Source organism: Protopterus annectens, chromosome 16.part0 (assembly GCF_019279795.1).
Source record: "Protopterus annectens isolate FY-2018-M chromosome 16.part0, PAN1.0, whole genome shotgun sequence".
NCBI classification, from domain to species: Eukaryota; Metazoa; Chordata; order Ceratodontiformes; family Protopteridae; genus Protopterus; species Protopterus annectens.
Window position 1 is genome coordinate 807,837,777 of NC_056750.1, and position 24,884 is coordinate 807,862,660.

At 44.6% G+C, this 24,884-nt stretch overlaps 1 long non-coding RNA gene across 1 annotated transcript in view; it reads right to left on the reverse strand.

The window, feature by feature from the left end:
* Positions 1–24,884, reverse strand: part of LOC122791094 — a 712,541-nt gene that overhangs the window by 201,215 nt on the left and 486,442 nt on the right. The window lies entirely within an intron of this gene.

Below are 24,884 nucleotides of genomic sequence, written 5' to 3' on the forward strand. Positions count from 1 at the left end.
TATCAACTACAAAAAGACACAGTTGTTTATCACTTTAGTCATACTGAAAATGGAGTGACTAGATAAGACACATTTCCATAAAAAACACTGTGAAATCTCACAGGGGTAGCTTTGACTTTTGTGTGTCTCATATTTCATTGATCCATCACTGTTAAAGTGATGCAGCATTCACTTTTTTGAATTCTTCAAAATCACTTTTCTGGATAACCTTAAAATAAAATAATGCAAGGCACTATATGTGTGCACTAAGTTGTAAACTAGAATACATTCTGTTTATGACCTACTTTATCCATAGCCATGTAAAAATGTTTAATGCATTTCAAAACATAGTCCTTAAGACAGCCTGACTACTTTACACTTCTTTTAGTATATCTTGACAATAGTCTGCCACTAGCAAATTCATTTTCAGGTATATTATTATCATGTCTAGCCAACAAAGAATTATCAGAATCATCCTAATCCTAACTCTATGGTTTATGAAAAGTATAATGACTGATCAAAGTGTTTTCCATTAATTATATTTATAGAAGCTTTTATTCACTTAAATAGCATGAGCTTAATTTTTACAGTCGAACAAAGTTTGTTCTGGCTGATCTGTTTAGGCATCACAGAGAGTTTGTTTTAATACTGTGTTGTTGAGTTTGCATATTCTTTTATTTAGCTCTTGTGATTCAAGTCTCTTTTCCTTAGCACTTCAAATGGTTTATCATTGTGTTTAGCATTGTATAGAGTATGTTTATTAGATTTGTTTTAAACTTCAGTCTGCCTGAGTTTACTCCTGTCATGGGATATAGAACTTCTGTACCTTCTTAACATAAAAAACACCTGCTGTTTCCATGGGTTCTTTTAATATTTACTATTTTGACAGTTTCTTTTCTAATAACTGTCTTTCGGCTTTTCCTGGTTAGGGGTCACCACAGCGGAACTCCGGTCTGCTAATGATGGGCAGTGAATTTTTACAGTGTCGAGTTGCCAGACCACCGCTCAACCTTCAAAGAAGGCGCATCCACACATACACACACCTACCTGCATGTCTTTTTTTTTAAAATTCACTCGACCGCGGGGAGGACATGTGGACTCTGCACAGAAGGTGCACCAGCCAAGAATCGAACCGGAGAACCTCTTGCTGTGAGGCGACAATGCTAACCGCTGCACCACTGCGGCCTGACAGTTTCTTTTCTAATATTGGCTCTAAAACGTACCATTAAGTTATGGCGATAAAGGGGCTACCTTTCCATTATGGATACCTTTGTGCAACAGACTATTTTGAACTGGCTGTGTAGTGCAGAAGATTTGACCCTGACTACACAATAGATGACCCATGTTTGATTAGCATTCCAGACACTGATGCAGTTGACTAGCGAGGAATGGGAGTTGAGTGGCTAGTGTGGACTTGCTTACCTCAGAGGGAAGGTGTTTACAGAGTCTCACTGCAAGAACTTTACTTGGGGGAAGCTTTGGTTTGCAGAGCCTCTAACCAAGTCCACCCAAGACTGCAAAAAGACACTAATCACGCATGTAAGAAAGCATGCACTTGCTCTGGGCCTAGTAGTGCAGGCATAGCTCTGTACTTTTCAGTCAAAATTGGAGTGTTGGTACGTCTTCTTTCCCCATCTCCTACTCTAGACCAAATGCCCTATCCTCTGGAGTGAGGCCACCAACTTGGGCGCACAGCTGTTAGAGAATTCAGTTATTTTCTGGGATGGGAGAGGAGATTGAGGTGTCCATTCACAATGCCATCCTCTCCTAATCATAGTGTCTATTTTATATGGCCTATATTTCCTGACAGAAGTGACATAGAGTGACATAAGTGAGCACCCATGATGTGCTGATGTCTGTCTTCTCTTCTGTGCACACACCTGCCTGTGTGTCACTGATGCTACTCTCCATCCTCCACAGTGTGCCTCAAAAACTCACACCCTTCCCTTGAGGTAAATGAGCTGGCCATCAGCCACTCAAGCCTACAACCCAGGACCAGCCCTCCAGCTTCCCAGGTCAATTGTGTTTCAGGTGGATACCGTGCTCCTGAACCAACTGACCAATGGAATGTTTCTGATTTGCACACTTTAATTCAGAGTTAAATAACAAATACAGGAAGGTAACAAAACCTAAGACATGCGGAAAACAGCTCCTACTAGGTCATATCAAATTTTAAATAACTCCAAAACAAAATGACCAAATGGCCAGTCCACATACAAGGATTGGAGATATAGATTTATTAGTTAAAAATAAACTTGTACAATCATTCAGTTAAGCGCTTTCGTCCTTTAAAAAATTTCTAGGACTTCTTTAAAACCATTAGATTGCCTGCATCATACACCTTTTAAAAACTACATGACATACCCACTTAATCCAATTAATACATATATACAAGTTACGAAAAACTATCCACTATATCATCTTGTTATAAAAATATCATTAACTAAAACAAAATAAAATAGAAAAATAAATACAACATACACAGCAAATGTACACCTTTCATACTAACCACTACATTCATAAATTCTTAAAGCCCTGCATTTCAATTCACTTGCAATAGCAGTAGATTCATTAACACTGAGTTCACAGTTTGCATTTGTGCATAATTGCCATACTGTGTCCTTGTATAATAAAAGGTTTTGCCAATTGCCCCCATAACAAAAGCTTTCAGTTTTTTTCCAAAACCCGAAATTTAGACTTACTAAAATTGTTACATACCAATGATGCCTTGCTAAGGCACTTTTACTGTCTTTTTTCATTATGCTATAATTATGTTGGTAAATCCTTCTATTTAAGGTATTTTCCATCTTACCTATTTAAAACACCATGCTAGAACCACACCTTGCCATACAGATAGTCTTATCAGCATTACAATTGAATTTACCCTTGATGGATTTATTTGTTTTCTGCAGAGTACACAGAACAGATTGTTCTTATACAATAAAGTGACACCACCTGCACCCTTGTGTGTTTTATGACAGCTAAATGTGTTATAACCTGGAGGTGTAGGTGAGTTGTCAGAGTAAAGGTTTTAGCCATTTCTCAGAAAAATGCAAGACTGTCATCTTGATAAAGTGAGAGCCACCTCCGAATTATATGTGTTTTATTATGGAAACATTTGACATTAATGTGACTATTTTTAAGCCGTTAGTATTATTCCAAATGTAATTTGAATTTTAGGATATATGTGTTGGGGTATACCATGATAATATACCTGATAACTGATACCTGATAACACCGACACGCCAAAACACCGACAATGAAATAACCAACCCGACAAAACCGAAAGAAACTGAAAGTTCAAAAACACAAAACTTCACATGCCTGACAAACCACAATCCTGACAATCAACAAAACAAATACCTTTCCTGAAAAACACACACACAACACAAGCACACCAAAATCCTTACAAACCTACACTAAACCTTACATACACAACTATCTATGCACTAACCTTAACCCAAACCCTAACCCTAAGGTCCGTCACTATCGTACACGTACCTTACCCACACCCTAACCCTACCTCACTTAATCCGCCCCTAACCCTTAAGTCTGTCACTGTTGCACAATTACCTTACCCGCACCCTAACCCTAACTCACTTAATCCATCCCTAACTCTCAAGTCCGTCACTATCGCACACTTACCTTACCTGCACCCTAACCCTAACTCACTTAACCCACCCCTAAACCTAAAGTCCGTCACTGTCGCACACTTACCTGACCCGCACCCTACCCTAACATCCGTCACTATCACACACTTACCTTACCCACACCCTGACCCTAACATTCGTCCCTATCGCACATTTACCTTAACATGTCGGTGTTCTCAGCGTCGGGATTCTCAACTTTCCATCATCTCCATTGTCGATCTTCCGGTGTCGGTGTTCTCGTTGTCGGTGTTGTGGACTTTCGGCATTTTCAGGTAGACCCATGTGTTGTATGTTGTTGTAGGTCAGGATGGATATCATTTGACAGTAAGAGAGAGATAGAATTTAGTGGGTATGGGGCATAAACAGAGGGCCTAAATGTTAGGAGAAAGGTACTTAAACTCCACAGTAATGTAACATGAGAGCTAGACAAGCGAGATAACAGAGAGATTTTCAGTGGCATGGTCAATTACCATGACAGTGAGAATGTCAAATTAATGAACAAGGTAAAACTACAGAGAGAAACCCCACACTAACAATTAATTACCATGTCACTGAATTACACACTGCACTACCAGACCTGACTGTACACTTCACCAGCTCACACACCGTGGATGAATAGGCAAAATTCAACACACACACACACACACACACACACACACACACACACACACACACACACACACACACACACACACACACACACACACACACACACACACACACTGCTCTGCAATATTTACCTGTACTTGCCATATAAGCTACAACCATTAACAAAGGGATGAAAGGGTTAGCAACATCAAAAGATGACATTCACTTTTTCCTCCTAGTCAAAAAAAGTAACTCAATAGAGTGATTCTCTGAATAGCCCTACACTGTATTTCTGCTGCCAATACCACTTCCAGGGAAGATCACATGACTATTTAAGCAATAACCGATGACGTGATGTGGTATACTGAAGATATTCCCACGGTTGGTGTGATTTAATCACGAGGGCAAACTACGGAGTCGGTTATTGCTATTATACAATGACATTATTTAAGAAAAAAATACTTACTTTTCTTAAATAATGTCTTTGTATAATGGCGCATTACTGTTCTTCTGCCGGTGGTGGTATACTGCTTCCTTGTGTTGATGTACTGCGCATGCATATTGGACTTACATACCCAGTACATCAATGCTTTGAAATGGAAGCAATGGAGAAAGGAAAGTCTCTGTTGCTCCATTTTTTTATTATTAAAAAAAAGTTTTGGACACCTTATACCAACGGAAAAAAGTTCGGGCGACCGGACCTTTTTCTGTTGGTATACTGTGGGATTTACAATGGTGCCAGTCAGCGTGCACATTTTGGAATATTAATGAGGGGTCATTGTATAATATTCATTATCCACTCTACCAGACTGTTGCATTTATTTATTTTATTTATTTATTTATGTATTGCACTTGTTTACCAAAAAAATCCGACTGGGCCGATTCAGCCGAGGCGAGGGAAGAAAAGCTCCAGAAAAATTAAATTGTGAGAACAATACATACAAGGGAGGAATGATGTTTAAAAGGCAGCAGGACTTAAATGAGCTATATAATGTTTGACTGAAGAAGATTGGGTAGATTATACATTAAGTGATGTATAATTCTTGCAACTGGGACTGTGTCAGTATGGTTTGTGATGTAAAATACTTGCAACTAGGATTGCATCGGTGTGGTTTGTTTTCATTTTTCTTCTCTCTGTAAACTTATTGAGTTTTTCTCCCCAGGACTCTGCTGAAAAGACATTTATTGTCCAGTCAGACTATCCTGGGAAACAAATGTTAAATAAATAAATAAATTTGTATAAATGTATGATTGCCTATCTAACAAGTGATGGTTTAATAAAGATGTTTCTTGTTTAAAAGAAAGAAAGGAATTGAATAATTTATATAATGTTATAATAAAGGGAAGGGGAAAACTTAATTTTTAACCTTTCTCCACGAGTTTTAAACAATGTAGAGGTATCAGTATTATCTAAAGGTTTATCATTCATACCTACTACACGTAGTGTATTCGAAGAAACAATAAGGGATTTTAAGTTATTTATACGTAACTTGTCTTTAAAGTTATACTTTAATCAAGGTGGTGATGACTTTATCAATCCATGTTTTCATCGCCCCAGCACTTTTGTCCCCCCATTACATCCCTTACTATCTGCTTTCAGCCAATTGGTCGAAGATGATTTGTATAGGATTAGGGATAGTGACTATTCACATGTACACACTAAATATAATCTTACTTATCAAGAGAACAAAGCCCTGAAAGATCTCTCAAGTGATACCTCCATTTGTATCAAACCTGCTGATAAAGGAGGGGGCATTGTTGTTATGAGCTATGAAGATTATGTCCATCGGATGTTAAGTATGCTTGAAGATACACAGTTTTATCAACCCTTAGATACAGACTTGGTGAAAATATTTTCCCATAGGGTACATACATTCCTATTAGGACTATTGAATAGTAATGTTATAGACAATAAACTTTTTTCTTTTCTTGATGTCCAGTCACCCTTGATTCCATTGATCAGTGGACGTCCTAAAATACATAAGAACATAACAGACCCTCCCCTCCGACCTATAGTAGCAGGGAGGGGATGGATTACAGAACCCTCTTCCATTTTTATAGAACATAATTTGAGGGGATTGCATCGGTGTGGTTTGTTTTCATTTTTCTTCTCTCTGTAAACTTATTGAGTTTTTCTCCCTAGGACTCTGCTGAAAAGACACTTATTGTCCAGTCGGACTATCCTGGGAAATTAGAAGTTATGTACTCACCATAACGTTCCATCTGAGTAGGTGTATTCATTTGTCTGCAACCTGTGGGTTATGGATCCGATATCGGATCCGAACCGGCATGGTTTTCCAGCTATGGATCCGAGACCTCAGCTCCTCCCGTCACCCATAATGCCCTGCTCTCCCTACATGACCTCAGATCGAGTTTGCCATCAATAAAAATACCCTAGAAAGGGTAACACGTAATATGCAGGAAACTGACAAGGCCAGGGGGATAGGAGGGCGGGATGGTTGCAGACAAATGAATACACCTACTCAGATGGAACGTTATGGTGAGTACATAACTTCTAAATCTGAAGTGGGAGATTCATTTGTCTGCAACCTGTGGGACAGAGTCCCCAGCTACCTGACTCTTGGGCTGCTATCATGGAAGGATATTCGAGCACCCATGAGCCAAAGGATGCTCTACCTCTAGATGTAATATCCAACTTGTAGTGGGAAATAAAGGTATGAGATGAAGCCCAAGTGGCTGCTGAACAAATATCATCCAGAGGAATCCTAGCTTTAATGGCGCTGAAGTAGAGACTGACCCGGGTTGAATGGGCATGTACTCCCTCGGTCTGGGCCTTCCAGAAGCTTGATAAGCCAATAAGATGCACTCACGAAATCCAGCGTGATAAGGAGACTTTGGAAATTGGTTTACCCAAATTGAATTTAGCAAAGGAAATAAACAACTGGTCGGATTGCCTATGACCAGCTGTCCTGTTCAGATAAAATCGAAGTTGCCTGTGAACATCTAAGGAATGTAGCTTGTATTCACCTTTGTTTTGATATTTAGGAAAGAAAACAGGGAGGTTAATGGATTGATTAATATTTGCTTCAGAAGCTACCTTAGGAAGAAAGGACGGGTTGGTCCTGAGGTATACACGGTCTGGATGAAAGACCAAGTAAGGAGGCTTGATGGATAAGGCTTGAAGTTCTGAAACTCTCTTGGCAGTAATGGCTACTAAAGGCCGTCTTGAAAGATACAAATTTCAGATCTACCGTAGTCGCGAGGTTCAAGGGGAGCGGTCAATGCCTGAAGAACCAATGAAAGGTCCCAAGGAGGAACCACTTGCTTTACAGGGGGTCTAAGGAGAAAAGTACCTTTTAAGAAAATCTTACACAATTTGGCAGACATCAGTGGACTGGAGTCTTGACCAATATGATAGTGAGAAATTGCCGCAAGTTGCACTTTGACCGTGGAACTGCTGGCACCATCATTAAAAGAGTGGTTAGGAAGTCAAGCACCAGAGGAAGGGGAACTGTGAAGGGGTCTAGACCTTGCCGCTCCGCCCAAATGGAGAACCATTTCCACTTGCTGCGGTAAACTTTCCTGGTAGATGGTTTATGAGCCGCTACCAGGATGGCCTTAACTGGACGAAATACCGAGTCCTGATTAGAGGTGGAACTGGAGCAGCCAAGCAGTTAGCTTCAGGTTGTCCAGATTCGGGGTTGATAGATGGACGGGTGAGATATCAGATCCGAATGGGATCTAGAATCCAAGGTGGATTCACTGAGTGAGACCTTAGGAAGGGAACCAGATCTGTCGAGGCCAGAATGGGGCAATGAGAATCATTCTGCACCCCAACCGAGAGGCTTTCTGAAGAACTTGGAGCATCAGAGGCAAAGGGGTAAGCATAAAGAAGACCAAAAGCCAAGCATGCACCAGAGCGTCTCTTGGGGTATCTCCAGGAGGAGGGATTAGAGCGAAAAAACTGTCGCACTTGGTGTTTGAGGGAGACGCAAAAAGATCGCAACAAGGAGTTCCCCACCGTGCGAATATGCGTTTCGCTACTTGAGCATTGAGAGACCACTCGTAAGGGGAGAGAATGGTGCAACTGAGTTTGTCCGCAAGGATGTTGGACCGACCCGGAATATGCATTGCGATGAGAAAGCGGTTGGTGGAGATTGCCCATTCCCACACTCTCATGGCTTCTCGACAAAGAGGGTAAGACCTGGTTCCCCCCTGTTTGTTGATGTACCAGGTGACAGACATGTTGTCTGACTGAATTGCAATAGTTCCCGAGGGAAGAAAGGCCTGTAGTGCTTGCAACGCTAAGAGCACTGCTCTCATCTCTAGAACATTGATATGCAGTAAGGTCTCTGAATCGTTCCACGTGCCTTGGACCGTCCGGCCTGCAAAATGCCCCCCCACCCCCCACCCGAGGCAGGAGGCATCCGTGGTCACCGTAGCGAGAGGGGGAGAAGCACAAAAGGGGTGGCCTCCGTGGAGATCTTGTGAGTGAAGCCACCACAGGAGGGACCGCTTGCAAGCCTTGCTGATCGCAATGGGATGATGCATAAAAGAGCAAGATAAGACCACTGAACTAGGAGTGTCCATTGAAGGACCCGCATTTGAACCTGGTGAGAGGAAGAAGAGCTATCGCTGCTGCCATGGACCCTAGAGCCCTCAGGACCAACTCCGCCGGAACTGAGCTAGAGTGGAGGATGGCCCGCACCTGGAGCTGCAGATTCTGAACTCTGTCCGCAGTGAGGAAGGCTCTTAACTGTCTCGTGTCTAACCTGGCACCTATAAAATCTATGAATTGCGTAGGGGCTAGGTTGGACTTTTCTGCATTTATTGTGATGCCCAGGAGGGGAGCTAGATGGAGAAAGGAATCTCGCGCCAATAACAGTAGATGCCTTGTTGGGGTGAGGAGCCAGTCGTCCAGGTATGGGAAGACCTGTACCCCTGAAGCCTCAGGTGGGCCGCTACCACTGCTAATACTTTGGTGAACACCCTGGGGCTGTGGTGAGACCAAAGGGAAGGACCCTGAATTGGTAGTGACTGGCTCCCAGCCAGAAGCTTAAGAAACCTCCTGGAGCATCTGTCCATTAGAATGTGGTAGCACGCATCCTTGAGGTCTATAGAGCACATCCAGTGATTTTCTCCCAGAAGGGGAGAATGGACTGCAAGGTAACCATTGAACTTCTCCTTGGGAACTGCCAGGTTTAAGAGTGACAGGTCTAATATTGGTCTTAGGTCCCCGTCTTTTTGGCACTAAAAGAACCTGGAGTAGAACCCTGATATGATCTAGTCTGGCGGGACCGGCTGGATGGCTCTTCTCTTCACCAGATAGCCAAATCCTGCCAAAGCCGCCTCCCACTGACCGGGTGGAACGTCGGGAGGGACTTCAATTTTGGGATGTGATGAAATGGAATGAGGTATCCTCTGGATATGATGCGGAGGACCCAGCGGTCTGATGTTATGGACTCCCATGCTGCTAGGTGCTTTGAAAAACGTCCCCGACTGCCTCCAGAGTGGAGCAGCGGGCAACCCTTCAGGGCTGCAGCGGGCCATTCAGAAAGGTTCTCTGGACCCGGTTCCTGGGAGTCCCTCTGCCCCTGGGCGTGTCCTCCCTGTCCTCCTCTGCCACGGAAGGACTGGTTGTCCGAGCGGGTTGGGACTGCTGCGACTTCGAACCACATCTTCTTTTGGCCCTTTTGGTTCCTAGAATAGGGCCTCTGGGGCACAGAGAAGCAGATTCCGACGGCAGACAGCGTCTTCCCGTCCTTCTCGCTCTGGGTCAAGGTATTGCGAACAGTTTTGCCAAAAAGGGCAGAACCATCGAAGGGAGCGTTCGCGAATGATGCCTTGAAGGGCTCCGTGAAATCGCAATGTCGGAGCCAGGCCTGACGTCTAGTAACTAGGCCTACCCCTGCAGCTCTAGCAGCTCCCTCCGTAGCATGGGACAGTAACCGCATAGAGGTATTAGTCACAGACCTGAGAGTGGCCATACGGGTGGAGTGCAACAGTTTGTCCTCCTCTGACATGGACTCTGGGGGGGGATGCAGCGTATTCCTTGATAAGATCGCGCTGCATCCTGATCACATGTGCCAAGTAGTTTAGCGCCCTCACTTAAAAGGTCGCTGAACTAAACATTCGCTTCCCCAAGCGGTCCATCATCCGAGACTCCTTGCTCGGAGGATGGACTGAGGGACTCTACTGGGCAAGTTCCCTCTTGGTGGCTGCAGCCGTCAACATGGCATCTACCGGAGGCCCCTTGCTCCAGTGGGCACGGTCTGCCAGGGGACTAAGGATGCGGTCTGGCCTTTTGGGGATTGGCTCCATGGTGTCCGGATCCTTCCACGCCCTGGTGGTAATTAGGTCCACCAGGGGGTCGGCAGGAGGGGACACCCAAGAGGTAGACTGGCCCGCTTCAAATGCCTCCAAGAACACGGACTCGTCCGAGAAGACTTGGGGGCAGACCACCCCCTTATGAAGCATTTCCATGATGTCTCCAAAGGAGACATCCTCGAGTGATCTTGGGGAGCCTTCCCTTCCTCCAAATCCGTGTCTTCTGTGAGAGACTCGGGAGTCTATGTGCCTCCTTAGCACGATGCTTGCAGGTGCATCCTCAGGGGCTGTCCGAGGACCCTCGCATAGGTGTGTCATGTTCCAATGGAACAACATGGGGCAAAGGAGCGGGCTGTCCCAGTGGCCGGATGGTGGAAGCCTGGCCCAGTGCAGACGGAGCGGGAAGGAGCCAAACAAGTGCCGGGCCCTCTCCACTACATCAAAGCCGAGGGGAGCCAACCTCACCAAAGGATCTGATAATCGGCTCCCCTCGGATCCAAGAGTGGATCGGAGCCGGCCCGAGCATTCGGATCGAGGCAGTGCGCTCCGACACCGGTGGCGCCCGAAACACTGATCCCCGGATCCGGCTCGGATCCAGGCTCCGAGAGGTCGGATCCGAAGCACTCGAGGGCAGGGTCGGATCCGAAGTACCCAGTACTATCGGCGCCGACCCACCCCCGGCTCCGAAGCTGCTCGGCTCCAACTGCTCCGAACCCAGGTAGCGGGTCGGAAAAGGAGCTATAGGTTTGAAAAAAGGTGTCGAGCTCGCCCCCAGAGGGGGGGGAGGCAGGAGCACTCCCATCTGCATCTGGGCCTGGATGAACCTTCTCATCATCCGGGCAAGATCAGCGTCAGATAAACTGTATGTGGATCTCGACGAGTCTACCGAGGTAGGCCTTGAGTGCCTCCTCGATAGCCTTGATGGAGATCGGGTCTCCTCCTCCTCAGGTCCCGGTGAGAAGCACACTGGAGACCGGAGCCGAGGAGGGGGAGAACCAGCAGACAAGGAGGCCGGAGGAGAAGCCCGCTTGGCAGGTGGGGCCGAAACAGAGGTCTCGGCCCGCCGCTTATGGTGCTTCTCCCTCCGGTCCTTTTTTCTTGCTTCCCTCTCCTCCAAACCACTAGAGGGAGGTTGAGTCCCAGGTGGAGGAGGGGGAGCCAGAGAGGAGGGAACCGACACGGTACCCCTGAAGGAGCGGTAGAGCCGTGTCCGGGGGCAAAAGTCCCGCCAGGACCAGCTTCGACCTCCGCTCCTTCAATGCCCTGGGGTTGAACCCTGCACAAATGGAACATCCAGAAGTGAGGTGTTCAACCCCAAGGCATCGAACGCACCAGTGTGGCCATCAGCAGGAGAAAGCTTATGGCCACACTCGGAACACTTCGAAAAGAAAGCCTTAGGGGCTTCAGACATCCTAAGGATACTTCTACTTTTTTTTTTTTTTTTTTAAAAAATAATAAGTGCTAACTAGCCAAAGACAAACACAGGCCCAAACACACACTACGCACCAGCGAGGGGAGGGATAAATAAAAGTTATAAAAAGTTATTAAAACTTTTTACTTTAAGCTTTAAGGATGGGGAACCTAACACTTTCGCACAAAACTAACTAAAAATTTTAAATTTAACACTTGCAAAGAGAATAACAAACACTTAGCTGAAGAGCTCTGAAATCCAATCTGGTCACCAGCGCGGCAAACTAGATCTGAAGTCATGTAGGGAGAGCAGGGCATTATGGGTGAGGGGAGGAGCTGAGAGCTCGGATCCATTGCTGGAAAACCATGCCGGTTCGGATCCGATATCGGATCCATAACCCACAGGTTGCAGACAAATGAATCTCCTACTTCAGATCAAATGTTAAATAAATAAATAAATTTGTATAAATGTATGATTGCCTATCTAACAAGTGATGGTTTAATAAAGATGTTTCTTGTTTAAAAGAAAGAAAGGAATTGAATAATTTATATAATGTTGCTTAGGTTATATGATATACAGCAATATATGTGAAGTAAAATTTTGTTATGTTAATTATAGTACAATTACATATATATGAATGTAAATTTGTCTGTGTCACAAGTGATAATTCAATAAAGGTGTTTGAAGAAAAAAAAAGAAAATGTACATTATATAAAGAACATAGTAAACAGAGACAGAATAATCAACGAATATACGCAATTTAAACAGAGTATCATTATTTAATAACATCATCATGTAAAAAGGTATGAAACATACTTGGACTTGAGTTTGGTAGAAGGAGAGAAAAGGAGGAAATGGCCGATTGATATTAAGAGGTGAGACAGAATGTTTTAGAATAGGTAGGAGGAAGAAGAGGGGGAGGACAAGGAGATTTTGGCCCATTGCCTGAGGTTATAGTGCTTGGAAAGACCTGGAGAATGCTGCCTCACCATCAAGGCCACTCTCTACGGTATGGCCACTGCCAGAGGACAATAGTGGTGAAACAGAGGGCTCTCAATTACTCAGGCTTATTCTGATGCAGGTCTGCGCAGTTACGGCTGCTGCATTGTGACAAGCCTTTCTGAATCCCAGGAGCAGACTACTGAAAATGTGAGTGTAAGTAACAGAAAATGTATTTCAATTGCTTGTAATATCACAGACTACTTAATTTTTTGAGGGTAAGTAACAAAATGTAATCCAATAAAATTTCACTTGCTTGTAGTATCTGAATGCCAGTAAACAATTGATGACTTTGGGTAACTGAAGTTATTGCTACTGTTAGAATCAGTAAAGATGAGACGCTATGTGGTACTACTGATTCACAATATTAAGAAGAAGTGCAATATAAAGATTTGCTTAGCACTGGGGGTTATGTTGGTATAAGAAGGCACGGCATCTACTTGTAAAATAGTTAGAAGAAACTATGCAAATATATAATCCAGAGGGTGGGTTTAGTATAATGGTTAAGGTCTTCACTTCATAGACGCAAAGCACAGGTTTGATTCTGACCTTGGGTTATTGGCTATACTTAAAATGGACCTTCAATGCAATTAGCCTAGTATTCACCTATGAAGAAAAAGCAGGACAACACACCTCACTAAATGTAATTGTTTTGATCAAAGATCAATAAGCCCCTATCAGAAATAGAACACTAAATCTAAATTGAATTAAATAAGAGACAGTAATAGTAGTAGTAGTAGTAATAATAATAATAATAATAGCAACAATAATAATAAAGTAAAAGGCCAAGGTCATCTTCCCAAGGATTTGGGAAGTTCAAAGAGTCACATTGCTATGCTATCCACACATGGGATCCAGATTTATTTCCTTGACTAGGGCCTTTGTTCTCACTGCTCTTAAGTGAACAATCAAAGCTGATCCTTTCTGAAATGTTAGTATGTTTATTACCATTGACCTTTTTAATGGTTAGTCCCATTTACTGCAACTGTAACTGCATCTTTTATTTTATTTATTTTTTTGCATTTTTTTTCAGTATATGAATCACCTTTTGTTGTCCTTGTACTATATGTCTGTCATATAGAATTGTTTTGTCTGTTGCAACATTATTGTTTATACTTTCTGTCTATTCCTTTTAGAGTCAGAGGGCCTTGGAAATGCATAATCATTTATTAGATTAGCACACCTCTCAACTTCTTAGCTCAAGAATTCTTCAAATACCTTAAAAGCTGAGAAGTGTGCCATAGCCTTCTACCATCATATCATACCTTCTCCATTTCATTGATAAGTTGTTAGGATGTCTCATGATGTAATCAAAATACTCTCTCCGTATCGTTGGTTTAATACAAGGTTATTCTTGCTGGCTACCTCTAAATCCACAGAGGCAGTTCTGAGTTTGAATTATATCTGTCATCTGTCCAGATTTTTACCTCTTATGTTAGGTATGCCCCTCATAAAAGTTGTAGTTTTCTGGCAAATCATTGAGGATAGAGGTCACTAAATAATGATATACATTTGAATTTCAGACTTCATATTTTTCATAAAACGTATGCTAATGCAAACACTTTTAGTATATTAACTTTATGAGTTTATAAGATCAATATTTAAAAATTGTCCCTATTTTTGGGACTTTGTCCTCCATTACTTTTGGCTTTGTCCAGATTTTTTATGCTTGCAGGTTGAGAGGTACGCTTTGGATTATCAAATATTGCTTCAAGTGGTTTGTGTTCTGTTGTTAATTAAGGATGTTACAGACAAGTGTCATACATCAGCACACAAGAAATGTTTAAATGCCTGCAGAGACTATTCACCCCACAAAATATAAAATTATCTAGTTGGCAAAATTAAATATTCCTGGAGTCTTCTAAAAGCTGTTTGTGAACAAGCACGTCCTTGTTATATCTAAATGAAACTGATGTTCAACTGGTCCACTATGTAGTCTGCATAAGTAGTAAGATATTAAGCTCAGACCTACTAAAAGACTGTTCCCAGTTTGCTTACAGTTAAGGCAACCAGATATTACGTGAACAGATTCATACTGCAGTGGTTATTAAGTCAGTATGTATTAGTCACTGCATGCAACAAGCTTACAACAAACAGAAATTTATGAGCAGCAGTCTTTTATGAAGTGTTTTATAAGCAGCTTAGTATTGTTTTCAAAACAATTTAGGGCTAGTAAAAATTGACAAACTTTTCAACAGTTAGTGGCAAATACAAAGTGTGCCTACAGGAAGGCAGAGCCTCATCTTTGAATACATGGTATACAAACAGGTAAGCACGTTATTTATCTATTTATTTATTGGAAATTAACAGGCAGCTAGCAACTTATGACAGACTATGGTACATACAAAAACCCAGGGCCATTCATCATAATAGCACTGGTTCTTGCCAATATTCTACATCCTGGCATAGTAATTTAAAGAACTTTTAGTTATGTACTTACCATAACTTTAGATGTTTGGGATCCATCTCGCCTACATTCTGTACTGATGGGTTCGAAGCCGATCCTCGGCTCTGACTCGGCGCTATGCTATAGAGCAAGCCTCTTATTGGCTGAGCTATTCTATATCCCAGGATGCACCACCACTACTTCCCCAGATCTTGTTTGTCCGCACTCATGCACACACACATAACTGTTTATATAACATTGCCAGATGTTTCAAGATGAAACAATAGTACTCGGACCGTCCGGTCTCTTCTGATCTCCAAGGCAGGGGGAAGGAGGGTGGGTTATTAGGAATGGGTGAGATGGATCCCAAACATCTAAAGTTATGGTAAGTACATAACTAAAAGATGTTATGTGATCCTATCTCGCCTACATTCTGTACTGATGGGACAGCGTCCCTAGCACCTGATTCCTGGGTGGCTCACTGGAAAACACTCCTGAGAACTGTGGAACCAAATGAAGCTCGCCCGAGATGCCACATCCAATTTGTAGTGGGAAATGAAGGTGTGGAGAAGACCACGTAGCCGCAGCACAAATGTCGCTAATGGCAAGCTTAGAATGGAATGCTATTGAAGTAGCCATAGCTCTTGTAGAGTGAGCTTTAACAGAGGTTGTAAGCTCTTTATTAGAAGAGGAATAAGCCTGACTAATACAGTCCCTGATCCACTTGGCAATAGTGACCTTTGTGACGGCTTTGCCCAATTTATTGTTCGAAAAGGACACAAACAATTGATCTGTTTTCCGTGTTTGTTGGGTCCTATCTAAATAAAATCGCAATTGTCTGTGAACATCCAATGTGTGGAAGATGTATTCTGCTTTGTTTGAGTACTTTGGGAAGAAAACTGGCAGTTCTAATGACTGTTGCAGGCAAAACTGGAACAAACTTTAGGGACAAAGGATGGGTTAGGCCTGAGGGATACTCTATCTTTGTGAAAAACCAGGTACGGTGGTTTGACAGATAGAGCTTGAAGCTCTGAAACCCTTCTGGCTGAAGTAATCGCAACCAGAAAGGCAGTTTTCCAAGAAAGAAATTTCAAATCACAGGTTGCTGCCGGTTCAAGGGGAGGAGGTTAAGGCACGTAATACCACATCGAGATCCCACGGAGGAGCAGGATGAGAAATCGGAGGTCGTAAAAGCGCAGCACCTTTTATGAAGGTTTTACACAATCTGTTGCTCATCAAAGGTGAATTTATAGATTCATGAAAATTGGAAATAGCTGCCAAATGGACCTTGATGGTAGAGACTGAAGAACCTTGATTGAATAGGGAAGTTAGAAATTTCAGGACTTCTGACACCGGGACAGTGATGGGATCTAGACCCCGGAGTTGAGCCCAAATAGCAAATCTCTTCCATTTGCTAGTATACAATTTCTAGTGGCAGACTTGTGGGCGAGGATAAGATATTATGACTTCGGGTCTAAAGTATGATTTCTGACTATAGTCGGAAGAGGAGGAGCCAAGCTGTTAATTTCAAAGAGTGAAGGGACTGATGGAGTTGTCCCGACTGATGAATTAATAGGTCCGGGATCTGATCCAGGAACCATGGACTGTCCAGAGCATACTTCCGAAGATAGGGAAACCATACCTGACGAGGCCAGTAAGGGCAACTAGAATCATTTTGCTCCCTGAGTGAGTCGCCTTTTGGATCACTCTGGGAAGGAGGGAACCGGAGGAAGGTAAAGCAAGCCGGTGGGCCAAGGATGGGCTAGGGCGTCCATGGGAATCTCCCCCGGAGCTGGAGTGAGAGAGAAGAATTTTCTGCACTTCGCGTTCAGCGGGGTCGCGAAAAGGTCGCAACAAGGAGTTCCCCATCTGCTGAAGATCTGAGTTGCCACTGCATCGTTCAGAGACCACTCGTGAGGAGAGAGAATAGTTCTGCTTAGTCTGTCGGCTATCACGTTGGATTTCCCAGGGATATGATTCGCTACCAGAAAACGTCTGGTCGCCACTGCCCATTCCCAAACTCTCATGGCCTCTCTGCAAAGGGAGTAGGATCTGGTCCCTCCCTGTTTGTTCAGATACCAGACTACTGACATGTTGTCGGACTGAATGGCGATTACGCCCTGAGGGAGGTAATCGTGGAGGGCTTGTAGAGATAGAAGCACCGCCCTCATTTCTAGAATGTTGATGTGAAGGAGACCCTCGTCGGGATGCCAATTGCCTTGGACTGACCTGCCCAGGTAATACCCCCCCACCCCGTCTGGGAGGCGTCCGTCGTCAATGTGGCCGTAGGAGGAGGTGGAACAAAGGGTCATCCCTGATCCAGATTGGAGGACACCAGCCACCAGCGGAGGTCCCGTTTGCAGGTTTCCGTGATCCATATGAGGTGACTGAGAGGGAGATCCTGAAAAGACCACTGGGTCGGTAGGAGCCACTGGAGAATTCTCATATGCAATCTTGCTAAGGGGACTAGGAGAACAGTGGCCGACATGGAGCCTAATAGTTGCAGGACCATCCTGGCTGGGGCTTTGGATTTGAGAAGCAAGGCTCGGACTTGAGCCTGTATAGTCTGTATCCTTTCTGTAGGAAGATAGACCCGCATTTGGTTTGAGTCTATCTCTACTCCGATGAACCTTATGCGCTGAGATGGCAGCAACACAGACTTTGGCCAATTGAAGGTGATTCCAAGGGAAGTGCCTAGTGATATGGTGGCTGCTAGGTTCTGCAATAGTAGACGCCTGGAGGTGGCAGTCAGGAGCCAGTCGTCTAGATACGGAAACACCTGGAATCCTAGACTCCTCAGGTGAGCAGTCACGACCGCCAAACATTTGGTGAACACCCTGGGGGCTGTGGTGAGGCCAAAGGGCAGTGCGCAGAACTGAAAATGACTGTCTCCCAGGCTGAAGCGCAAATGTCTCCTGGACGCCTGATCTATCAGGATGTGATAATAGGCGTCCTTGAGATCTATGGAGCACATCCAAACACCTTTCTCCAGCAGTGGGAGAATGGATTGTAAGGTGACCATTCGAACTTGGACTTCTTGACTGAACGATTTAGGTTGCTGAGATCCAAAATGGGCCTCAAGTCCCCGGTCTTTTGGCACCAAAAGAATCTTGAGTAAGTCCCTAATCCGATCTGGTCTGCGGGGACCGGTTGGATGACTCCTTTTTGAAGCAGCTTTGAGATTTAGGCTGCGATTTCCGCTGACTGGGTGGCGGGTCCGGGATTTTCTGGACGGCGGAGGGGTGTGAAAAGGGATAGCGTAACCTCTGGCGATGATTCAAGCACCCATCGGTCCTGAGTGATACCCTCCCAGGCTTTTAGGTGCCTCGAAAGCGACCCCGACTGGCTCCGAGCTGCACAGTCGGGCAATCCTTCAGGGATTGTGGAAGGCTGAAGAGCCACGAAAGGACTCATGGTCTCCAGTGTTGCGGGGCCTCTGCCGCCTCTGGGACGGCGTCTTCCAGAAAAATTTCCCCTCCTCTGCCTCTAGAGGGGGATCATCCTGCTGCGAGGATAAGACTTCTGTGATTTACGGAACCACATTTTACCTCCTCTTTTAGCCTTGGGGTAAGGCCGAAGGGAGTGGAAAACGTGCCCTACGGCAGTCAAAGTCTTACCTTCTTGCTCACAGTGGGTCAATGTGTCCTTTACCTTGGGTCCAAACAAAGAGGACCCATCAAAGGGAGTGTCGGCAAAGGAAGACTTAAAGGCTTCCAAAATGACACAGGCGGAGCCAGGCTTGCCTCCGTGAGAGCAACACCCATACCGCTCTACTTCGCCCCTCGGCTGCATATGAAATGAGCCTCATGGACGAGTTTGATATCGATGACAGAGTAGCCAACTGAGAGCCAACCGTCTGGGCCAGCTGCTCAGGTAGGTTACCCAAGAGGGTATCTGAAAGCTCCTTGATCAGATCCCTCTGAAATCTAGTGAAGTGCGTCAAATAGTTCAGGGACCTTAAAGTAAAGGCCGCTGAACTGAGGGTGCGCTTCCGTGCAGTCCATGCTCCTAGACTCCTTATTAGGAGGATGGACAGATGTCAAAGCCTCTGCTACATCTTGTTGGGTAGCAGATGCCACCACCAGGGCATCTACAGCCACACCTTTGGTCAGAAACTCCTTCTCTGGGGGTGCTGATAAGAATTTATTTGGGAGAGCCGGCACCGGTTCCACAGAGTCTGGATGCTCCCATGCCCTTCGACAGATCAAATCTAGGAGCTCGTCGAAGGGCAGAGACACCCAGGAGGCGGACGGCTGAGCCCCGAAGGCCTTGAGGAACACCGACTCGTCAGCAGAAGGGGGTTTGGAATGCCAGCCTCCTCGTTGTTTGAGGGCTTCCAAGATGTCTGCAAAGGAGACATCATCTGAGGACGACTTAGGGGACCCCTCCGCATCATCAAGATCGGTGTCCGACGTGAGAGACTCATCGGGGGAGTCGACGTGCTTCCTCTTGCACAGTCTTTTCCTTGGGGGTTCCTCCAAAGAAGCTTCAGAGGGACCTGCAGGAGGGGGGGAACCCCACTGGGGGTGACCTCAGGCCCCGGGGCTCCGCTGTCTAGGGACAGGGGGACTACAAAAGACCCAGTCTCCGTGTGTAGGGAAGGTGCAGGTGAGACCGTGGAGGTAGCCAAAGAAGATTTGGCCAAAGCACTCCTCATGGCCCTGAAGGCCGGACCGCCAGAGTCCTGGGAAGGTCCAACCCCCAGGGCCACAACAGTAGACGGTACCCCCACAGCCGATGCACCGAGAGGAAGGCTTGGAACTAAAAACATCGGTCCCGAAGCATCCCCCCCGGGGCCGACCGAGGAGGTCCGTGTACCGAACTCCGACTCGAGAGCCGGGGTTGGAGTAAGGGTCGGAGCCGACCCGAAAACCTCCATCAGCTCCACCAGCACCGGCTCCAATGGTGCCAAGGCTGTTGGAGGAGGAACCAGAACTACAGGGTGGGCCATCGGCTCCGAAGCCAAATGGGCTGGAGCCGAAACTAATTTCTGGAATACAGGAGACTGAAACAGTCTTATGAGCACCCTGTCGATGTCCGAATCTGACATCTTGGAAGATCGGGAGGAGACCGACCGGGTCCGAACCGACTTCTCCATCGGCTCCGAAGGAGTGGGGGACCGGCTCTGAATAGACTCGATCAGTATCGGTGCCGAGGGAGATTCCATAGCAATTTCCCTCGGTGCCGAAGAGGGCTTCGGCGGGGAAGAGTCTGAGTCGGCAACCCCCATCGGCTCCAAAATCAGTGGAGCCGATGAAGGTGACCCGCCTCTCGAAGCCCCAGCCATCGGCTCCGAAACCAGAGGAGTCGAGGCTGGAGGCATCGAGGCAAACCGTTCTGCCCTCGGCTCCGAAGTCCGTGGAGCCGATGGAGAAGCCTGCCTAGATTTCTTAGTGGTCGGTTCCGACGGGCTGGTCGGAGCCGACGATTTCTTTTTCTTAGCTGGAGAGGAAGAGGAAGATAAGGCCTCTTCGAAGGAGGGTTTGATAAGCCCTTTTAAGATCAATTTATTCTTCCTCTCTTGGAGGACCCTAGAGGAAAAAGCGTGACACACGCTGCAAGACTCCTGAAGGTGTTTGGCACCTAAACAGTACACGCATAAGGAGTGATCGTCCGTGATGGACATTTTATAGTTGCATCTCGTGCATTTCTTAAATCCTGAGGGTCTATGCTCTTTAGACATAATGCCTGTAGACTACTCACTATAACAGAGAAAAACACAATGTAACTCAGCACAAAGATTTTCACAATAATAAAAAACTTTTTTTTTTTTTTTAAACGAGAGCGAAAACCAAGAAACTTAAACAAATACAAATACACCAAAAAGAGGGCCAAGAACCCTCTAACTCAAACAGGTACTTGACCTCTCCGAAATAACAAGAAGACTGACTAAAGAACTAGGGGAAGGCCCCTCTAACTTAAACGGAAACCTTTCCCTGTCCAGTCACACAAATTTACCACAAAAAATTCACAAAAACACACTTATACACAACGATAGCTGTTAAAACAGCTTTTGGGTAAAGATTAAAGAATTTCCTGACAGAAAAACTTTCAGAAAAAAAGCACTTAGCTCAGCCAAGTTCGAGACCACGTCCTAGCTTGTAAGCGGCAAACGAGATCTGGGGAAGTAGTGGTGGTGCATCCTGGGATATAGAATAGCTCAGCCAATAAGAGGCTTCGCTCTATAGCATAGCGTGCCGAGTCGGAGCCGAGGATCGGCTCCGAACCCATCAGTACAGAATGTAGACGAGATAGGATCACATAACATGTACAGTTTTTTAAAGACAAGTAAAACAGTTTAACTGTTGCACTGCACATTTTTAAATGGTCAATCTAAAGCTCTTTAGTAAAGCTACGAATTGTGTCATAGTAGGATTCTGATATTTTCTGACCTCAGTACCATCAAGTGTGTATGAATATAAACCTATTCATTCATAGAACCCATTGGTTTTGCCAATTTACCTAAGCACTAGCCATTGTATTTAAAGGGTATGAGCTGAAAAAGAAGGTATTACACAGTGTTTATGAAGGGCACTTTTTAAATTCCTTTCTGAACTGCTTTGTATATAAATGCAATATGAGCATTTTTTTGTAACTAACCTTCCAAATGGATTATACTGCATTAGTTTAGAAAAGAAAAACAGAAAGAGAAGACAGAGGTAGGAAACTCAAAATTAAATACTAAATACTAATGGTGATTACTGAGCTGAACTGTATAAAGGCCAGAGCAAAAAGAAGCTGAGAAAAGATAAACAGTGGTTGCAGAAAAGTAATTTTGACCAAAGGTAATAAGAGTAGCTCCCAGAATGTTACAGCCCTTGCCACTGAAATAAACAAACAACTTAGGAGCTTCGTAAAAATCAACCAGCTCTACCCAAGCCAAAGAAAATCATAGGGTATTTTTCATTTTTTGTTCATAATCTCAAAAGCACAACTCACCAATCCCCTGAGCTGATTGTGAATGATGACTCCTATACTAAGGCTGAAAATATAGCGAACCTACTGGCAGAAAAATATAGCTCTAAATTTTCCCCTCTACCCCTCCATCTGTATCTCTAGATATATCTGAAACTGGATCGCCTCCAGCTATCACACAAGACCAAGTCCTAAAAGTACTATGAAAAGCTAAAAATACTGCATTGATGTGTCCTGACAATATCCCTGTGTGCATCTTAAATAACATGAAGCATGATTTAGTCACACCCTTAACAAAAATGTTCAATGTTAGCCTCCATACAGGTTTTATAACAAGTGAATGGAGAACAGCTACAGTCATTCCCCTGCATAAGGGAGGACCTTCCACAGACCCAAACAAATACAGACGTCAATGGAGCACCTGAACATATCAGAAAATAACATCCCAGAATTCAACATCCTGATGGTGGGAGAAGGAGACAGCAGGCATCTTCTGAAGATCATTAGCCAAGCGAGACGTTGGCCATGCAGGCATATCAGTGGATACATAATAGCTTCGTCTAAATGGTCACCTGTTGGATGAACCAAATTTGAATTCAACAGCTGAAGATACTAAGACGACGAGCTGAAAAGACTGATCTGAGTTTGGGACTAGAATATTAATGGCATTTCATTTTTTTGTCTGTGAATTGTTGTTGTCTATTGACCGAATTTGGATAAGCAGTATTTAATGGTATTGTTCATGTAAGATATATACAACTTTTGAGTGGCATGAAACAACTGTACCAATATCTGAATCCTGAATTTCCTGACTGTTGACATCCATCTAAAGCAAACGCTTACTTTCCCAGTGCTGTACTGGTCCCCTGAGCAGAACCTGTACTAACACTTAAAAGAACCAAAGTTTTGTCCTGCTGCGTGTATATCATTCCCTGGTGTATCCTGCCTTGAGATTTCCTGAATTTCCTAACTGTTGACATCCACTAGCTGCTGTTAACTGATCTGTCCACTAGATGGCAGCATTAACCTACTTTTAAATACTTTATTGTAAAGTAAATCAAGCTACTGGATATTTGTCTGTCCTACTTGCTCTATTGCCCTGCCCTACCTTCTGTAGCCTCCCTTCTTCCCCTCAATCTCTCTTAGCAGTACTGCACCTTACTCCTGAGCCTTGCTGCTCTGTGCTTACTACTCACCTCACTGATTGTTCCTCACTGACTTGCTCATCCATTTCCTTGTTTCTGACCTGCTCTGTTCGCCCTGCGGGCTCACTCTGCTCCCCTACTCTACCCCCAAATTCCACCCACCCCCAGTGCTCCTACATTTATTTTCCTCCTAACATCCCTCCCTCTCTCCACTGACCAATCCTCAACACTTTCCCTCCACCCCAACTGCCTCTCTCTACCTCACCCCTTCCCTCCTAAGTCCCTTAACCTCCTCTGTATTGCATCCAACAGGGCCCGCCTATCATGCACTCTCCTACTCCTAAAACCTTTATTTCCACATCCATCCTCATCCTTCTTCTACTTCCTCTAGACCATGCCACCTCCTTTACTCACTTCCATCTACACCCTCCACCTCTGCCTCCCCACCTCCCCCACACAACACACTTCCACAACATCTCAGCCTCTTAATTCCCTCCCACCCTTCCCTCCTCTTCAAAGTAAAACTTCTTCCAATCACTACTAAATACTACAAACCCGGATATTTTCATTACCAGACACTTCTAACTAAGTACAAACCAAAACAACGTATTCCTTATTTCACTTACCTCTGCTTAGCCGGTGACATTCACCCTATTCCAGGACCAAACTTCTCTCCTACTAACCACACTAGCTTCCACAATAATTCCACCAATAAATACCTCAAATTCCTCACCATCAACGCCCAAAGCCTAAAAAATAAAACAACCCACTTTTATGCCTGGCTCACTCACAACTCACCTGACATTGTAGCCATTTCTGAAACTTGGCTAAAACCTCACATAAGTGACTCTGAATTCCTTCCCCCTGGATTTCAATCATTTCGATCTGACTGCCTAAGTACTCGAGGTGGAGGTGTCGCACTAGTCTACACCAACCAGCTGTCCTTTACTGCATATCCTAATCCCATCCCTTCTTTCAATAATACTGAACTTGTAGCAGGCCTTCTAAAAATTAACAATCATAAAAGCATCTGCTTCATTTCCCTCTATATTCCTCCAGGTAACAACACCAACACCCTGGAAGACATCCTGCCCTGGGCCTCCTCAAATATTAAACTGGAAACTTACATATTGGGAGATGTAAATATAGACTGGAACAAAATCAACAACCCTAACCCCACCATGTCAATCAATCTATTTAACTACACTCAACTTACTAACACCATTACTAGACCCAACAAAACCAACTTCCCATGCTCCATACTAGACTGGATCCTAGTATCTCATCCCAATAAAGTGATACAATCTAGTGTCATATCAGACCCATTAGGAGACCACCTCCCTGCCTTCACCCATTGAGCTTCCCTCACCCCCCACACTCCCACCAGTTTATCCACACTCGGAACCTCTCTAACTTTAACCCTACTACTTTCTCTGATTCATTCAGGAATACCAATTGGAACCCCCTGAAAACTCTTCCATTAGACTCAGCCATTGACTTTTTCAACTCAACTTTCTTAAATG